We start from the raw sequence: 19,160 nt of genomic DNA on the forward strand, positions 1-19,160 counted from the left end.
CCGCCTCCCGCCCAGTCCCTGAAGCCGCGCCCCCCGCGCCCGCCCAACGCCGGGGACCCCGCCCTCCGCGCCACCGCCCCCGAGGGTCCCGCCCCCTGTGCCCCGCTGCTTCCGGGAACCTTACGCTCCTCGCCCCTCTCCCCCCGGGAGCCCCGCCCTCAGCGCAGCTCCCTGAGCCACCGTGTCGCGCCTCCTTGCGTCCTCCAGATCCGCGCTCTCAGGGCTTACTGCGGGGCCCCCGCTTTTCGGGGCTCCCCTCGGCCAGCGCCGGAGGTGGCTGGCGCGTCCCCAGGTCCGCGCCTGGCAGCCTGACGGGACTGCTGGGGATGACCGCCATAGCGCCACGTGGTCACTTGTTTGACAAAGGAAACTTTTTTCTCCTTTCGAAGTGCGGCATTTCTGGTCCGAGCCACCGGCCGCCCTACGCCTATTGTATTCCCTTTCCCTGCCGAGCAATCTTTTTCGCTTTCTTTGAGCTGTCCCAAACCTGGGTCAGGGTCCTGGCGCGGTGAGCTGATGGAAGGGGGTTGGGGGTTCAGGGCAGCGAGGGCGCCGAAGGTACGAGCTGGGGAGACTGGACTGGTGTCGGGAATGGCGAAAGAAAATCGGTTTCTGTGCCTCCTAAAGAGAGGAGTAAAATGAAGTGCCGGTTAGCTCACAGCGCCTTTCCCTAAAAGGGAACTGCCGGCAGGCATCTGGGGCCGGCGGGCTGGTGCGCCTGCACTTCGTTTTGCTTTTGCAGGTGAAGACGTTTTCCCCGAGCCGGCCGCGGGGCCTTTGCTCTCTCTTGGAATCTCAGAAATCACGCGAACTCTAGGCGGCTTGATGTTTGCAAACCAACTGAAGAGCGGCAGAAAGTGTTCATAGGCAGGTCAGCCGGGCCATTTTGAAGTGTGTCCCAGAGCACAACGATTAAAATTATGCAGAGCCCTCATCTGCTTTACTTTCTGGCTGATTTGACTGTAACAGGTCTCAGGTGAGAATTAAATGTCCACATTTAAAACAAAAAACTGCATTTCAGCTGTTACTTAGGGTCATTGCCTCTGAAGTAACACTGGGCTAATTCTGAAACTTATATAGTGTTATAAAACAGTGTTACCTCAAATAATAACAATAAAGCACTTGGATAATTCTGAACACAGTCATAGAAATAACTTGCAGGGTTCTGTTTTAAATGTGAGACGGCCTTATCTTCTGGCCCAGAATTCCTTAGAAAATATTTTTAGACTGCCATGAATGTGACAAGCTCTGCAATAAAACATATTGCTCTCAACAGTGTTATCAGCGTACCATATTGAAAAGCGGTGGGAAAAGCCACCAAGTAATAGCCTGGATTGCACAGTATTTGAAGGTCTATTTATGAGGCCAGGAGGTTGAGTTTTTTGGTACTATTCTATCTCTAGATAAGTCTATTTTATATAAGCTCAATACACCAACCTGAATCCTACTTTCTCACCTCTAAGACTTGTTTAATAAGGTGGGTGATGTTTAAAGATGTATTCTTGAAATTTAACCTCTTCAAGGTTGCTTTGAAAGTCACATAGAAAGGGTTCTGTGCTGTTAGAAACTTGGCTGCATGTGGTTTTCACAGCAATTGCAAAAATAAATGTTGATTGCAGAAAAGCACAACCCAATTAAGTGTTTCAGATCAAATATAATTTATTACTAGAGAAGCCATAATATAAACATAGTATGAAATAAATCAGGGACATCAGCCAAAGTATGTAAAATCCATGATCTCAGTGATAAGGGGTCACTAAAAGAAAATTTCTTCCAGATTAAAAGAAGACACTCAGGGGAATTAAATGGCTCTGACAGATGACTTTGCTGAAATTAGGAGATAAATGGGCAGATAGATAGATAGATATTCACTCCAGAGAAGAAATAAAGATAGCCCAACTCCAAATATGTAGTAAGGTGAAATAATGGGATGATTCTAATGCTAAGCATCTTCTTAGGCAAGAGTTTGGATAGAGGCAGGCTGCCTTGTCCTTTGTGGATTTGGTTTAGCCTGTGGGCTCTTCACAAAATGAAGAGAAAAGCACGTGGTCACTGACCCTCTGAAATGCTTTAAAACCTTGCACTGTTCCAAAGAGCATTCCTTTATTCATCAACATTTTATTGAGGCATTTGGTGTTTGTTCCTAGAAGGCTTTTCTTAGGAACTAGGGAGACATAGCAAAGAGTGCTTTAACTAAGGTTTAAACCGTCTCGGTGTCTTGAACTGTGGAGCTCTTTCTTGGCCAGTGTCATTTCAGCTATTTTTCTCAGAAGAGTTCTTGAGTCCCCACCAGAATGTAAACTCCACAGTAGGGAGATCCTTATCTGTCTTGTTTACTCTTGGGAACAAGCATGTGCCTGATTCAGAGTTAAGGGTTCAGTGACTCTTTGCTGAATGAATTATGAATGACGAAATGAATGAATGTTGCATAGCTTACATTATTATCCCCTCTTTACAGATAAAGATACTGAGCCATCAAAGGAAAAAAATGCACCTGAGATCATCCCCCATCGCCCCTCATGTGATGGAACGGAGAGTCACAAAACAGAGGTTCCTTTGCCTTTTGTTAAATCTCTAACATTAGATTAATGTGTCTAAGGTTAATTACTGGACTATTATTATTATTATTATTTTTTTTTTTTTGCGGTACGCGGGCCTCTCACTGTTGTGGCCTCTCCCGTTGCGGAGCACAAGCTCCGGACGCGCAGGCTCAGCGGCCATGGCTCACGGGCCCAGCCGCTCCACAGCATGTGGGATCTTCCCAGACCGGGGCACGAACCCGTGTCCCCTGCATCGGCAGGTGGACTCTCAACCACTGTGCCACCAGGGAAGCCCAATTACTGGATTATTAATAATAAACTGGGTTTATGGCTACAGTTTATTAAAGCTTCCAAATTACTCATTAGTAAAAGACAGTACTAATTTTTTCAGTAGAATAACTGAATACCCAAGACGATCACCAACATTTCCATTATACATCAGACATCTCAGCTAACAGTTGCCGGCCTGGAACTCCTCTCCCCAGGTCAGCACCTTTCTTAAACCTATTGACAGAGACGCAAACAGCAAGGCCATCCCCCAGGGTTGGAGGCTGCCCTGCAGGCACCTCTGAGAGACCCGGGGGCTGCCAAGATTCAGTGGCTTTGGGGAAAAGCCCAGAGGCAATGAAGTCGGGTGCACCTGAAGTGGGGCGCCGTGGTCAGGCACCTGGCCACCAGAGAGGTGCTCAAAACCTGTTGAAGCCTCAATCCCTTCATTTTTGATACAGGGACAACTATACCAGCCTTCAAGGGTAGCATGTCAAATGAGAGGGGTGGGTGACACGTGTGAAAGACCCTCCCTCAGCCAGTTAGTACAAATGTCTGTTGAATGAATTTGTTGTCCCAAACAAATCATTTGTGAGCCCACTCCCCCCATGAAGACACTGCCAGCTCATGGAAAACCATAGGGCACGCATTCTAGCCCTGCTTCTAAGAGCCGAGTGACCAGCTGTGACATTTTACAAGCCGGTTATTGAAGCTCATGGTGAAATTCCAGGCACTGTGGCAAACAGATGACAGTTTTGGGAAGGGACTCTGTTGGTGACATAGCAGGCAGTCGGCTGGTAGATAAAGCCAGCCTTCCTTACTGACGCTTTCAGCTTGGATGCAGGCAGGCTCCCTGAGGACGATGATTCATTCCTGCATCTGGTACTGGTTATTCCAGATGCTGCCCTGAAAGAGGACTGTTCTCTGTTCTTCACTCTCACACCCAGAAAGAACAGGAGATGGAAGAGAGTTGGCCTGGTGTATTTAGAAGACTGACTTCCCTGTATGATTGGAGGGCAGTGTTCTTGACCAAGACAAAAAAGAGATGCAGCAAGAAAGAAAATACAAGGAGATGAATTTACAAATCTACTATGGGCAGGAAATGTGCTTTGAATACTTTGAAGGGTTGGGTTATTTTTGCAATTGTAGGGAGAGTTTTCACTGACACAACCATGGTCTGTCACCACGTCCGGGCAGTTGTGAGACACTCCCTGAGCCTACAGGAGCAGAATCACGTTCTCTGGGTAAGGCCGCATGATCCACGTGAGGCTCAAAACTGGGTCCTTCCCTGTCAACACCATACTTTACATAGCAAAGACAACCGGCTTAACTGCTCTGTGAAAAATGCTGAAAGACCTCTTGAAAACAACAAGACCCTACCTGTCCAAAATTTTCCATTTAGAAAAGCCTCTGCAATTTTTAGTCCTTCGTAAGAATATAAGTAAGTCCAGAAGCAATTGTTCACTTTTTCCCCTTCACCTGAAATTCCCACCCCACTGTCGCCAACTATAGAAATTCCATCCTTAAGACCTAGCCCAAATGAGGACCTCGTGACCACCCACACCGAAAAGAAGGTAGGTAGGCACAAAAGAGACAGTTTGTCTCCTTTATAATTTGATCTCAGGTAGGCCTTTTTATTTTAATATTTATTTATTTATTTTTGGCTACGTCAGGTCTTAGTTGTGACGCGAGGGCTTCTCTCTAGTTGCAGTGTGCGGGCTCCAGAGCACACGGGCTCAGTAGTTGCGGCACGTGGACTTAGTTTCCCCTTAGTATGTGGGATCTTAGTCCCCCAACCAGAGATCAAACCCACGTCCCCCACATTGGAAGGCGGATTCTTAACCACTGGACCACCAGGGAAGTCCCCCTCAGATAGTCTTTTGTGTCCTGGGAAGAACAATGCCAACATTTTTGGCATTGTACATGTGTGTTATGGACTGTAGGTCAAATTCACATGTTGAAGCCCTAATTCCCAATGGAATGGTGTTTGGAGGTGGGGTCTTTGGGGGCTGATTAGGTCCTGAGGATGGAGCCCTCATGATGGGATAGTACCCTGATGAGAGGATACAAGAGAGCTTGCTTCTCTCACAGTTCCCCACCGTGTGAGGACACCATGAGGTCATCTGCAAACCAGGAAGCAGGCAGACACCGGATCTGCTGGCACCTAGACCTTGGACTTCCCAGTTTCCAGAACTGTGAGAAATAAATATTTGTTGTTTGTATCCTTATAGCGGCCTGAACTCAGACAATGTGGAAATGGCTTCAAATTAATATAAAATCTTTGGCTTACTGAGAGTGTATAGATGTAGTTAGAGAGAGGATGAAGGAGATGATAAATGGCTGAGGGAGAGAAGAGATAAAAGTATGTGGCAATGGGGACTTCCCTGGCAGTCCGTGGGTAAGACTTCATGCTCCCAGTGCAGGGGTCCCGGGTTTGATCCCTGGTCGGGGAACTAGATCTCGCATGCATGCCACAACTAAGAGTCTGCGTGCCGCAACTAAGAGTCTGCATGCTGCAACTAAGAAGTCCACATGCCGCAACTAAGAAGTCCACATGCCACAACTAAGAAGTCCACATGCCGCAACTAAGACCCGGTGCAGCCAAAATAAATAAATAAATATATATATATATATATACATATTTTTTTAAGTATGTGGCAATGATTTATTTTTTTTTTTTTTTTTTAATTTTATTTTACAAATTAAATCAGTTATACATATACATATGTTCCCATATCCCCTCCCTTTTGCGTCTCCCTCCCACCCTCCCTATCCCACCCCTCCAGGCGGTCACAAAGAACCGAGCTGATCTCCCTGTGCTATGCGGCTGCTTCCCACTAGCTATCTACCTTACGTTTGGTAGTGTATATATGTCCATGCCGCTCTTTCACTTTGTCACAGCTTACCCTTCCCCCTCCCCATATCCTCAAGTCCATGCTCTAGTAGGTCTGTGTCTTTATTCCTGTCTTACCCCTATGTTCTTGATGACATTTTTTTCTTAAATTCCATATATATGTGTCAGCATACAGTATTTGTCTTTCTCTTTCTGACTTACTTCACTCTGTATGACAGACTCTACGTCCATCCACCTCATTACAAATAGCTCAATTTCATTTCTTTTTATGGCTGAGTAATATTCCATTGTATATATGTGCCACATCCTCTTTATCCATTCATCTGTTGATGGACACTTAGGTTGCTTCCATGTCCTGGCTATTGTAAATAGAGCTGCAATGAACATTTTGGTACATGACTCTTTTTGAATTATGGTTTTCTCAGGGTATATGCCCAGTAGTGGGATTGCTGGGTCATATGGTAGTTCTATTTGTAGTTTTTTAAGGAACCTCCATACCGTTCTCCATAGTGGCTGTACCAATTCACATTCCCACCAGCAGTGCAAGAGTGTTCCCTTTTTTCCACACCCTCTCCAGCATTTATTGTTTCTAGATTTTTTGATGATGGCCATTCTGACTGGTGTGAGATGATATCTCATTGTAGTTTTGATTTGCATTTCTCTAATGAGTAAAGATGTTGAGCATCGTTTCATGTGTTTGTTGGCAGTCTGTATATCTTCTGTGGAGAAATGTCTATTTAGGTCTTCTGCCCATTTTTGGATTGGGTTGTTTGTTTTTTTGCTATTGAGCTGCATGAGCTGCTTATAAATTTTGGAGATTAATCCTTTGTCAGTTGCTTCATTTGCAAATATTTTCTCCCATTCTGAGGGTTGTCTTTTCGTCTTGTTTATGGTTTCCTTTGCTGTGCAAAAGCTTTGAAGTTTCATTAGGTCCCATGTGTTTATTTTTGTCTTTATTTCCATTTCTCTAGGAGGTGGGTCAAAAAGGATCTTGCTGTGATTTATGTCATAGAGTGTTCTGCCTATGTTTTCCTCTAGGAGTTTGATAGTGTCTGGCCTTACATTTAGGTCTTTAATCCATTTTGAGCTTATTTTTGTGTATGGTGTTAGGGAGTGATCTAATCTCATACTTTTACATGTCCCTGTCCAGTTTTCCCAGCACCACTTATTGAAGAGACTGTCCTTTCTCCACTGTACATTCCTGCCTCCTTTATCAAAGATAAGGTGACCATATGTCCGTGGGTTTATCTCTGGGCTTTCTATCCTGTTCCATTGATCTATCTTTCTGTTTTTGTGCCAGTACCATACTGTCTTGATTACTGTAGCTTTGTAGTATAGTCTGAAGTCAGGGAGCCTGATTCCTCCAGCTCCGTTTTTCGTTCTCAAGATTGCTTTGGCTATTCGGGGTCTTTTGTGTTTCCATACAAATTGTGAAATTTTTTGTTCTAGTTCTGTGAAAAATGCCATTGGTAGTTTGATAGGTATTGCATTGAATCTGTAGATTGCTTTGGGTAGTAGAGTCATTTTCACAATGTTGATTCTTCCAATCCAAGAACATGGTACATCTCTCCATCTATTTGTATCATCTTTAATTTCTTTCATCAGTGTCTTATAATTTTCTGCATACAGGTCTTTTGTCTCCTTAGGTAGGTTTATTCCTAGATATTTTATTCTTTTTGTTGCAATGGTAAATGGGAGTGTTTCCTTGATTTCACTTTCAGATTTTTCATCATTAGTATATAGGAATGCCAGAGATTTCTGTGCATTAATTTTGTATCCTGCAACTTTACCAAATTCATTGATTAGCTCTAGTAGTTTTCTGGTAGCATCTTTAGGATTCTCTATGTATAGTATCATGTCATCTGCAAACAGTGACAGCTTTACTTCTTCTTTTCCGATTTGGATTCCTTTTATTTCCTTTTCTTCTCTGATTGCTGTGGCTAAAACTTCCAAAACTATGTTGAATAAGAGTGGTGAGAGTGGGCAACCTTGTCTTGTTCCTGATCTTAGTGGAAATGGTTTCAGTTTTTCACCATTGAGGACGATGCTGGCTGTGGGTTTGTCATATATGGCCTTTATTATGTTGAGGAAAGTTCCCTCTATGCCTACTTTCTGCAGGGTTTTTATCATAAATGGGTGTTGAATTTTGTCAAAAGCTTTCTCTGCATCTATTGAGATGATCATATGGTTTTTCTCCTTCAGTTTGTTAATATGGTGTATCACGTTGATTGATTTGCGTATATTGAAGAATCCTTGCATTCCTGGAATAAACCCCACTTGATCATGGTGTATGATCCTTTTAATGTGTTGTTGGATTCTGTTTGCTAGTATTTTGTTGAGGATTTTTGCATCTATGTTCATCAGTGATATTGGCCTGTAGTTTTCTTTCTTTGTGACATCCTTGTCTGGTTTTGGTATCAAGGTGATGGCGGCCTCGTAGAATGAGTTTGGGAGTGTTCCTCCCTCTGCTATATTTTGGAAGAGTTTGAGAAGGATAGGTGTTAGCTCTTGTCTAAATGCTTGATAGAATTCCCCTGTGAAGCCATCTGGTCCTGGGCTTTTGTTTGTTGGAAGATTTTTAATCACAGTCTCAATTTCAGTGCTTGTGATTGGTCTGTTCATATTTTCTATTTCTTCCTGATTCAGTCTTGGCAGGTTGTGCATTTCTAAGAATTTGTCCATTTCTTCCAGGTTGTCCATTTTATTGGCATAGAGTTGCTTATAGTAATCTCTCATGATCTTTTGTATTTCTGCAGTGTCAGTTGTTACTTCTCCTTTTTCATTTCTAATTCTATTGATTTGAGTCTTCTCCCTTCTTTTCTTGATGAGTCTGGCTAATGGTTTATCAATTTTGTTTATCTTCTCAAAGAACCAGCTTTTAGTTTTATTGATCTTTGCTATCGTTTCCTTCATTTCTTTTTCATTTATTTCTGATCTGATTTTTATGATTTCTTTCCTTCTGCTAACTTTGGGATGTTTTTGTTCTTCTTTCTCTAATTGCTTTAGGTGCAAGGTTAGGTTGTTTATTCGAGATATTTCCTGTTTCTTAAGGTGGGATTGTATTGCCATAAACTTCCCTCTTAGAACTGCTTTTGCTGCATCCCATAGGTTTTGGGTCGTCGTGTCTCCATTGTCATTTGTTTCTAGGTATTTTTTAATTTCCTCTTTGATTTCTTCAGTGATCACTTCGTTGTTAAGTAGTGTATTGTTTAGCCTCCATGTGTTTGTATGTTTTACAGCTCTTTTCCTGTAATTGATATCTAGTCTCATAGCATTGTGGTCGGAAAAGATACTTGATACAATTTCAATTTTCTTAAATTTACCAAGGCTTGATTTGTGACCCAAGATATGATCTATCCTGGAGAATGTTCCATGAGCACTTGAGAAAAATGTGTATTCTGATGTTTTTGGATGGAATGTCCTATAAATATCAATTAAGTCCATCTTGTTTAATGTATCATTTAAAGCTTGTGTTTCCTTATTTATTTTCATTTTGGATGACCTGTCCATTGGTGAAAGTGGGGTGTTAAAGTCCCCTACTATGATTGTGTTACTGTCGATTTCTCCTTTTATGGCTGTTAATATTTCCCTTATATATTGAGGTGCTCCTATGTTTGGTGCATAAATATTTACAAGTGTTATATCTTCTTCTTGGATTGATCCCTTGATCATTATGTAGTGTCCTTCTTTGTCTCTTCTAGTAGTCTTTATTTTAAAGTCTATTTTGTCTGATATGAGAATTGCTACTCCAGCTTTCTTTTGGTTTCCATTTGCATGGAATATCTTTTTCCATCCCCTGACTTTCAGTCTGTATGTGTCTCTAGGTCTGAAGTGGGTCTCTTGTAGACAGCATATATATGGGTCTTGTTTTTGTATCCATTCAGCCAGTCTGTGTCTTTTGGTGGGAGCATTTAGTCCATTTACATTTAAGGTAATTATTGATATGTATGTTCCTATTCCCATTTTCTTAATTGTTTTAGGTTCGTTATTGTAGTTCTTTTCCTTCTGTTGTGTTTCTTGCCTAGAGAAGTTCCTTTAGCATTTGTTGTAAAGCTGGTTTGGTGGTGCTGAACTCTCTCAGCTTTTGCTTGTCTGTAAACGTTTTAATTTCTCCATCAAATCTGAATGAGATCCTTGCTGGGTAGAGTAATCTTGGTTGCAGGTCTTTCTCCTTCATCACTTTAAGTATGTCCTGCCACTCCCTTCTGGCTTGTAGAGTTTCTGCTGAGAGATCAGCTGTTATCCTGATGGGGATTCCCTTGTGTGTTATTTGTTGTTTTTGCCTTGCTGCTTTTAATATGATTTCTTTGTGTTTAATTTTTGACAGTTTGATTAATATGTGTCTTGGTGTATTTCTCCTTGGATTTATTCTGTATGGGACTCTCTGTGCCTCCTGGACTTGATTAACGATTTCCTTTCCCATATTAGGGAAGTTTTCAACTATAATCTCTTCAAATAGTTTCTCAGTCCCTTTCTTTTTCTCTTCTTCTTCTGGAACCCCTATAATTCGAATGTTGGTGCGTTTAATGTTGTCCCAGAGGTCTCTGAGACTGTCCTCTGTTCTTTTCATTCTTTTTTCTTTATTTTGCTGTGCAGCAGTTATTTCCACTATTTTATCTTCCACCTCACTTATCCGTTCTTCCGCCTCAGTTATTCTGCTATTGATCCCATCTAGAGTAATTTTTATTTCATTTATTGTGCTTTTAATCGATGCTTGATTCGTCTTTAGTTCTTCTAGGTCCTTGTTAACTGTTTCTTGCATTTTGTCTATTCTATTTCCAAGATTTTGGATCATCTTTACCATCATTATTCTGAATTCTTTTTCAGATAGACTGCCTATTACCTCTTCATTTGTTAGGTCTGGTGGGTTTTTATCTTGCTCCTTCTCCTGCTGTGTGTTTTTCTGTCTTCTCATTTTGCTTATGTTACTGTGTTTGGGGTCTCCTTTTTGCAGGCTGCAGGTTCGTAGTTCCCGTTGTTTTTGGTGTCTGTCCCCAGTGGCTAAGGTTGGTTTAGTGGGTTGTGTAGGCTTCTTGGTGGAGGGGACTACTGCCTGTGTTCTGGTGGATGAGGCTGGATCTTGTCTTTCTGGTGGGCAGGTCCACGTCTGGTGGTGTGTTTTGGGGTGTTTGCGGACTTTTTATGATTTGAGGCAGCCTCTCTGCTAATGGGTGGCGTTGTGTTCCTGTCTTGCTAGTTGTTTGGCATAGGGTGTCCAGCACTGTAGCTTGCTGGTCGTTGGGTGAAGCTGGGTGCTGGTGTTGAGATGGAGTTCTCTGGAAGATTTTCGCCGTTTGATATTATGTGGAGCTGGGAGGTCTCTTGTGGACCAGTGTCCTGAAGTTCGCTCTCCCACCTCAGAGGCACAGCACTGACTCCTGGCTCCTCAATTTGGGATGATTTGTTGTCTATTCATGTATTCCACAGATGCAGGGTACATGAAGTTGATTGTGGAGCTTTAATCCGCTGCTTCTGAGGCTGCTGGGAGAGGTTTCCCTTTCTCTTTGTTCTCACAGCTCCTGGGTCTCAGCTTTGGATTTGGCCCCGCCTCTGCGTGTAGGTCGCCGGAGGGCGTCTGTTCTTCGCTCAGACAGGACAGGGTTAAAGGAGCAGCCTCTTCGGGGACTCTGGCTCACTCAGGCCGGGCGGGAGGGAGGGGCACGGAGTGCGGGGCGAGCCTGCAGCGGCAGAGGTCGGCGTGACGTTGCACCAGCCTGAGGCGCGCCGTGCGTTCTCCCAGGGAAGCCGCCCCTGGATCCCGGGACCCCGGCAGTGGCAGGCTGCACAGGCTCCCGGAAGGGCGGTGTGGACAGTGACCTGCGCTCGCACGCAGGCTTCTTGGCGGCGGCAGCAGCAGCCCCAGCGTCCCACGCCCGTCTCTGGGCTCCGCGCTTTCAGTCGCGACTCGCGCCCGTCTCTGGAGCTCCTTTACGCGGCGCTCTTAATCCCCTCTCCTCGCGCACCAGGAAACCAAGAGGGAAGAAAAAGTCTCCTGCCTCTTCGGCAGCTCCAGAGTTTTCCCGGACTCCCTCCCGGCTAGCTGTGGCACATTAGCCCCCTTCAGGCTGAGTTCTCGCCGCCAGCCCCAGTCCTCTCCCTGCGCTCTGACCGAAGCCCGAGCCTCAGCTCCAGCGCTGCCCGCCCCGGCGGGGGAGCAGACAAGCCTCTCGGGCTGGTGAGTGCCGCTCGGCACCGCTCTTCTGTGCGGGAATCTCTCTGCTTTGCCCTACCCAGGTATGTGGGGAGTTTCTTGCCTTTTGGGAGGTCTGGGGTCTTCTGCCAGCGTTCAGTAGGTGTTCTGTAGGAGTTGTTCCACGTGTAGCTGTATTTCTGGTGTATCTGTGGGGAGGAAGGTGATCTCCGCGTCTTACTCTTCCGCCATCTTACCCGGAAGTCCGCAATGATTTATTGATTGAGAAGTAAAGGGAATTCCTCTCTCTCTGTTCCTCTAAACAATCTGCTCTCAACTTATACACACTCCCAGATGTGGAATGTGTTTTTCTTCCTTCTGTTCTTCTCTTCATATCAGCTGCCCTGACATTTGTCACATGGGCTCCTGGCTCTTGGCTTGTGGATGTCACCACTTTGAGATCTGTAGCTGGTTGTCCAGGCTCCCTGGGGGAGTTCAGTAGAAGCCCCTGGAGCTCTCTCCTCCACGGGAGACACTAGCCAGCTTTCTCCTGACCTGTTTCATCGTTGGCCAGAGCTCAGGCACTTGGTTAAAACTTTATGAAGTTAAAAAAGACTGACTTTCGGGGACCATAGTATTTTCACTCTATGGTCCCTGTTTGGATTTGATCTATGTCCTTGAATCTTTTTAACTTGAAATATTATCAAAATACCAAGATGCTATAGAGAATGAAAATGACTATGGAAAAATGAAAACGGTTGTCTGTTAAGTTTCTGTGATTGTATTTTACTTTTTAATTTTTGTGAAGATGTTGTTTAAACATTTGATACATTAAAATTGTCGAGTACGGTGAGTCACTCACATTTCCAAACAAAGAGTGAGATGCTACTGAACCCTGAAAATATGAAATATGTGTGCTGAACCCGTCTAACCTGCAAGACAGGAAGTAAAGGAGAGCAGCTCCCGCCTTTGAGTAAATGACAGTCACTGGCCAGTGGCCAAGGGGAGCCCTTAATAAATACTTGTCAAACGGATGAGAGGCGGGTGGAGGAGGGAATCTCACCAACAACTTGGCCCCCATCATGTTGTGATACAGCTCACAACTTCATCCTAGAGGTCGACTCAAAAAACAAGTTGTATCACATTCGTAATGGTCTTCGAAGTATCTCTTCATCCTTTTCCCGATGTCCCCACCATACTCCAGGTCCCATCGTCCGTCCTGGTGTGGCCGGCCTTCCCAACTCCAAGCCACTCCCTCCAAGTTGCCTCTGCCAGCCTCCTCCTTCACAGCGCCTCCAGTTGGGTGTCTCCCATTTTTTTTTATTGTGATATAGTTACTTTACACTGTTATGTTAGTTTCTGCTGGACAGCGAAGTGAATCAGCTGTACAGATGCATACATCCCCTCCTTCTTATACCTCCTCCCCCACCCCCCCACCCCACCCATCTGGGTCACAGAGCACCGAGCTGAGTTCCCTGTGCTATGTATACAGCAGCTTCCCACTAGCTATCTGTTTTACACATGGTAGTGTATATAAGTCAAACCTAATCTCCCGATTCATCCCACCCACCCCTTCCCCCCAACCCTGTGTCTGTACGTCCCTTCTCTATGTCTGCATCTCTATTCCTGCCCTGTAAATCTCTACCATTTTTCTAGATTCCACATAAATACGTTAATTTATGGTATTTGTTTTTCTCTTTCTGACTTAGTTCACTGTGTATGACGGACTCTAGGTCCATCCACGTCTCTACAGATGACCCAATTTCATTCTTTTTGCTACCACTTTAGGCCCAAACTCTCTCTGGCAATCACCTTCATCCTCGTTCCTAGCTCTGTGCCCAGCCGTCTGTTTGGTTAGGAAGTCTTTCTTCCTCATGATCACTTGTCCAAATTCTACCTATTCTTGAAAGTCTGGCTTAAATGCCATGTCGCTGACCCTTACTGCATCCCCTCTCGCTGTAGTGTGGTGACCGTAGCATCCATGCCCACCAGCACACCGTGGGCATTGACCTGAGTGGCTCCACGGAACCCATCGTGGTTACACAGGTTGCTGCATGCCCGCCTACGGGCGAGCCATCCGCTGGGAGCTTCCCTGCCCGCCTCCACACAGCCACCCCCAGCCCCGCCCCTCTCCCTGCTGGTCCAGCGCCTATAGGCTGTCACCCTTCAGCGACCTCCCTCGGTCCCTAGAAGAACTGTTAGGCTAAAACCCCAGAAATATGGAGAGTTCTGATAAAGCTGTTTTGAAAACATCATACAACAGAGGCCAGAGAGAGGTCGAGAAAACTACATTGCAGAAATATTAGTTATGTTTTTATGTTTTTATATCAATAACCAAGAGCTAGATGGAACCAACTATTGCACAATCTCTGCATTCTCCTCTGAACCAGAGTCAGAAACACAAAAGCCAAGCTTGCTGTGTATCATATATTTGGGGGCAAAGTCAAGGAATTTTCTGAAGCTTAGCTCATCTGTTTAATAGAAACTTTCATCTAAGAAGCTCTGCGTGCTGTAAGCACGTTAGCACCTAGGTCCTGATAACACCCCTATTAAGAAAAAGACAAACAAAAGAAAACACACCAAGCTCATAAATATACAGAACAGCTTGGTGGCTGCCAGAGGCGGGGGTGAGGGGAGGGCAAAGAGGGTGAGGAGGGTCAAAAGGTACAAACTTCCAGTTACAAGAGAAACAAGTCCTGGGCATGCCATGTACAGCCCAGCGACTCTACTTAATAATACTGCATTGCATATTTCAAAGTTGCTAAGAGATTAAATCTTAAAAGTCCCCATCACAAGAAAATGTTTTTATAACTGTATAATGGCGACAGATGGTAACTAGCCTTATCATGGTGATCATTTTGCAATGTATAGAGATACTGAATCATTATATTGTACACCTGGAACTAATATGTCAATTATACCTTCATACAAAAATTTTTAATAAAAAATTTTAAACAGAGGGAAGCTACATTGCCTTCCCCCAATGGTGGGGAAACTAGTAAAGACAGAGAAAAGTGATTTACTTGCGCTCAGGGAACACAGTGGCGGAGACGGTGTCTCACGCTGGTGTGCCTCACGGCCTGTTCCTTGATGTTCATTTGTTCTTTCATCCACTGTGAGCCCGACACAGGGCTAGTCACGGGAAGCAAGCGTGAGCAAGGGCCTGCCCTCAGCCAGCTTATCATCTAATAGGTGTGGACAAAGTAACGAGGGTGGGTCTAAGGGAGCAGTCTCCACTGAGTCCTCACCATGTCTGGCATTTCCTCCTCACAGCACCTCGTGAAGGAAAGATTTACCAGCCAGGACACGGAAGCTCAGAGGCTGCCCACCGGCACGTGCAGAGCAGGAACCCGACATGCTGCTGTTTCCCCCGTGCCCATTCACCCTGCAGCCAATGTCCCCCCACTCACAGGACCCGCCTCCCATGGGCAGTCTAGCCCTGGCCTGGGCCACAGTGCCTGCTTTTTCTCAAGTGTCCTTTGGATGCCACTTGAGTCTCTCCTTGCTTGTTCATCCAGGAGAACAGGCGAATGGTCCCGGAGACATGAAAACAGACTTCACGGTCTTGGAGGAGACCACAGGACAGTCTCCAAACTCCCACCCAAAGAATAAGCCAGCTTTGCAGGGTCACACAGCACCAGGGGGCTCTTCAACATCCCCTGCAGGTCCACTAGTCTCCACCCTGGCCCGCTCGCACCGGGAGTCCACTGCATCGCTCTCCTCCCCCGGCCGTGCCAGCCTGCCACCTCCATCACGGTGCTGCCGACCCCTCTCATCCTTGTAGCCTGAGCTCCATACGTGAAGTGTTTGCCTCCTGACATTCAAAGCTAAGCTTCTGAAACTCAGAAAAACAAAACTCCCGCTTTCTCCTACATACACATGGAGCCTGGCACATATAAGTCAGAAACATCTTGGATGTCAACTTTCCTGCTTTTTCTGTGTTGAGAAAGACGAATGGCCCTTCATGCTGCTGGGTGCTTTTGCATCTTCTCCTCCATGGGGGCCAATGTTCCCCAGCCGGAAGACTGTGTCTCCCCCAGTGGAGGAGGTCATGGCCTGCGAAGAGAAAGCATGTCTCATAGAGGCAGAGGGTGTGAGAGGTGGAAAAAGGCAGCCCGCATCCCGGTACTATCACCACTGTCGGTGCAGTGTGACGTGGACAAATTTCCACATATATAAAGCACTTCAGAGAATGCCTGGCACAGATTAAGCTCTCAAAGCTATTAGGATCTCAGAATTAAATTCCATCACCAGAGCAGAGTGGGATATGGCTGGATGGCACGCGTTCATAAGGAACGTTGTGTGCAGAGACCTCCGCTCTTGAGGACCAGAGAGGAAGTTCTGGGAGCTGCCAGATTTCAGAGAAGATATGAATGGGCTGTGAAGGGTAGAGGAAGAAGCAGGAAGAGCTTGGGACCACGGGGGGAAGGGTGGGAGGGAAGGGAGGGTGATTGTGGGAGGTTGGAAACCAGGCCAAGGAGGAGGGCTGCCACTGTGGGAGGGAGTGGAGAGCAGAGCCTCGGTGCCCGGAGGAGCTAGATTTGGGAAGGAAACATGGAGTGCAGAAACCTCAGCGGTCCAAGGGGGACCCCGGCTTTTGCCCCAGAAAAGCCACTACTGCAGGATTCCCACGGTCTCAGAACCATAGGCAAGGGAGATGGCACCCAGCTGGGTTTTTAGATAGTGCGGCCTCTTACCATGGAGCCTCTCCTGTCTTCACCCAGACCAGGAACATCCTTACTTAGCCGAGGAGGCTGAGAAACGAGGAAGCCCTCTGTGGCTTAGCTGGCAGCACCTCTGAAGGCCAGGGAGCTGGGCCCAGGGGGACAGATGAGAGCGATGGCTGTGGCAGCCTGATGTGGAGAGGAGTGTGGGGTGCACCGGGTTATTCTAGGACGGCTGGGTGTTTGCACCTTGCGAGGGACCAAAGCTGCCCCCCACCCCATCTCCAGGGATAAAGATTCTTTGTTGGCCAAACTTTAGTCAGACTCCTGAACCTTCCCCTAGGCCCATCTGTGGACCTCTCTGTAAGATCCAGTTTCAGCAAGAACCTTGCTAAGTCAGTTCTACCAGAACCTCACCCTCCATATCTGATAGGGTTCCTCACCACTCCCTCCCCACATCCCCCAGAGGACCTTTGGCCATAATAATAATTTTCCATGCATGGATAATTGTCCATCCACTGGTCCCCACTCTGGTCCTTGGCTATCAACTCCCACTTGCCCACGTTGTATTCGGAATTGAGCCCTGTTCTATACTGAGGTGTCTTTTGCCCTATTGCAATAGTCCCGAATGAAATCTGGTTTTATCCCTTTAACTGGTGTCCAGCTCTCTTTTTTCTTTGACACTGGCTGGGTTCTCACCCTCTGCCCAAGATCCTTCTCTGCTTCCCCCAAAGCACTGGGGCTGCTATGCTGTCACCGTGGTCCCTTCATCATTCAGATGTGTGGGGGACATTTCCTAGCTGTTTTGTCTCTTAAAAGTAGCACTTGGGCCTCCCTGGTGGCGCAGTGGTTGAGAGTCCGCCTGCCGATGCAGGGGACGCGGGTTCGTGCCCCGGTCCGGGAAGATCCCACATGCCGCGGAGTGGCTGGGCCCGTGAGCCATGGCCGCTGACCCTGCGCGTCCGGAGCTTGTGCTCCGCAACGGGAGAGGCCACAACAGTGAGAGGCCCGCGTATCACAAAAAAAAGAAAAAAAGTAGACTGAATTCCTCTCTATTTCCTTATTTATTTCATTCTTCTTTCTCACCACTTTCAGATTCTTATCATCTTCCCCTGCCCTCTGGCCCTATAAGACAAACCCCTCTGAATACACCTGGCTGTTGTACCCTGTCCCCTAATTGCCAAGCCTCAGGGTCCCCCCTGCTGAACGAGACAGCCAGGCCTGGTTGCTCTGGGACCTGGTGGGAAACTCTCTTCTCTCAGGCTTCCACTGCTGTGCTGCCGTCCTGGATTTGTTTCTGCTTTTCTCACCGTTCCTTCTCTGTTTTCCTATTCTTCTCCAAGGCCCAAGCCCTGGCCTTCTGTTCTCTCATCATCTTCCCTGCCTGAAGATTACCTATAACACTGACTGCCTCTCCTCCAAATGCGTGTCTTAGGATTCCAAGGAATAGTGAGTGCATGCTACCCCTCAGCAGCTGAAACTCTGCATTTCCACGCTGCTTCCAGGGCTGAGGCTGAGGACCTGTGGACCACATTTTGAGTAGCAAAGGTCTAAAAAGCAAAATGCCATGCAGAAATTTAAATTCCCTACCTAATGGCATAATAAGCATTAGGGTTTCCTTGCATCATAAGAGGATCTAGAAGAGGGGGGATGGAGGAGCCGGGAAGGTATGAGGAAGAGATGGTGAGAACAGCCACACAGCATCCCAACCATGACTGGAAGACATCTGTGCTGTGCGGTTGAGTGGCAAAGCCCCCGCTGCTTCTCCTTCCTCTGACTCAGGAGAACGTACTGAATACACAGCCAGCCACCCTGACATTCATGGGCCAGAGCAAGAGGGCAGGCAGAGGGTCATATGCCCTGTGTCTCAACAGCTAAAAGTTATAAATCAGAGTAACAAACTATTTGAAAAGTATATGCTATAGCCTTCTAACTTGAAAACTGTACCTTCATAAAGACCTGGAAGACCATGTTTGAATTTAGAAGTTTTAGAATCCTTGGAGTTCCATGTGAATTGGTGGCACAGGGTGGCACCCAGGTACCTTCTTTGCCCTCCCAGCTCTGACTGGCATGGCTAAGGGCCTCGAGTGCAGGCATGTGGACACCTTGACCCATCCATTTGAGCTACGTCAGCAAAATACTATCATATCTGTGCTTAATTCCTACCTATTGAATTATCGGTGCTTAGCAAAAAAAAGGAAAAAAAAATTAACGGAGGGGGCAGTGTGGGTGATGTTCCATCCCACCCTTTCCATAAGCATGTGCCTGGAGTGTGTACAAGAGAGGAAGGTGCAAATCTGCTGTGTTCTCTGTTAGTCTTGAAGGGTAGCAGAACCTGCCACCCTAAAACATGTTATTTTGTTCTAAGGATTATTTTGAGCTGAAGGCAGTTGGAAGAAGAAGATACCAGAAAAGCTCCCTGCCCTCCCTCTATTTGCCTAAAAGCAGGATGTAAATTTGCAAAGTTGTCCCTCCTCACCTCCCTACCAGAAAAGACAAAGGCTAATTCCCCTAGACAACTTTAGACCCTTATTCAGGGAGAAAGCTTGGACTCAGATCTGCATAACAAGCCTCACTCGTGTTTCCGGTGCTTTTCCAGGTAACCTCCCAAAACTCTTCTACCCCACACCTTTCTTTCTTTTGTCTTTAGCTCGAGATGGTATTTAAGCTGGAGTTCTAAGCCACCTTGGAGAGTTTCTCCTTTT

At 46.1% G+C, this 19,160-nt stretch overlaps 1 long non-coding RNA gene across 1 annotated transcript; it reads left to right on the forward strand.

The window, feature by feature from the left end:
* Positions 1-169: 169 nt before the first annotated feature.
* LOC132483937 (uncharacterized) lies at positions 170-16,239 on the forward strand. Its single transcript, XR_009531133.1, has 3 exons — positions 170-976; positions 2,459-2,550; positions 15,065-16,239. It is a non-coding gene; the product is annotated as an uncharacterized LOC132483937 (long non-coding RNA).
* Positions 16,240-19,160: the final 2,921 nt, after the last annotated feature.

Source organism: Mesoplodon densirostris, chromosome 1 (assembly GCF_025265405.1).
Source record: "Mesoplodon densirostris isolate mMesDen1 chromosome 1, mMesDen1 primary haplotype, whole genome shotgun sequence".
In the NCBI taxonomy this organism is placed as follows: Eukaryota; Metazoa; Chordata; class Mammalia; order Artiodactyla; family Ziphiidae; genus Mesoplodon; species Mesoplodon densirostris.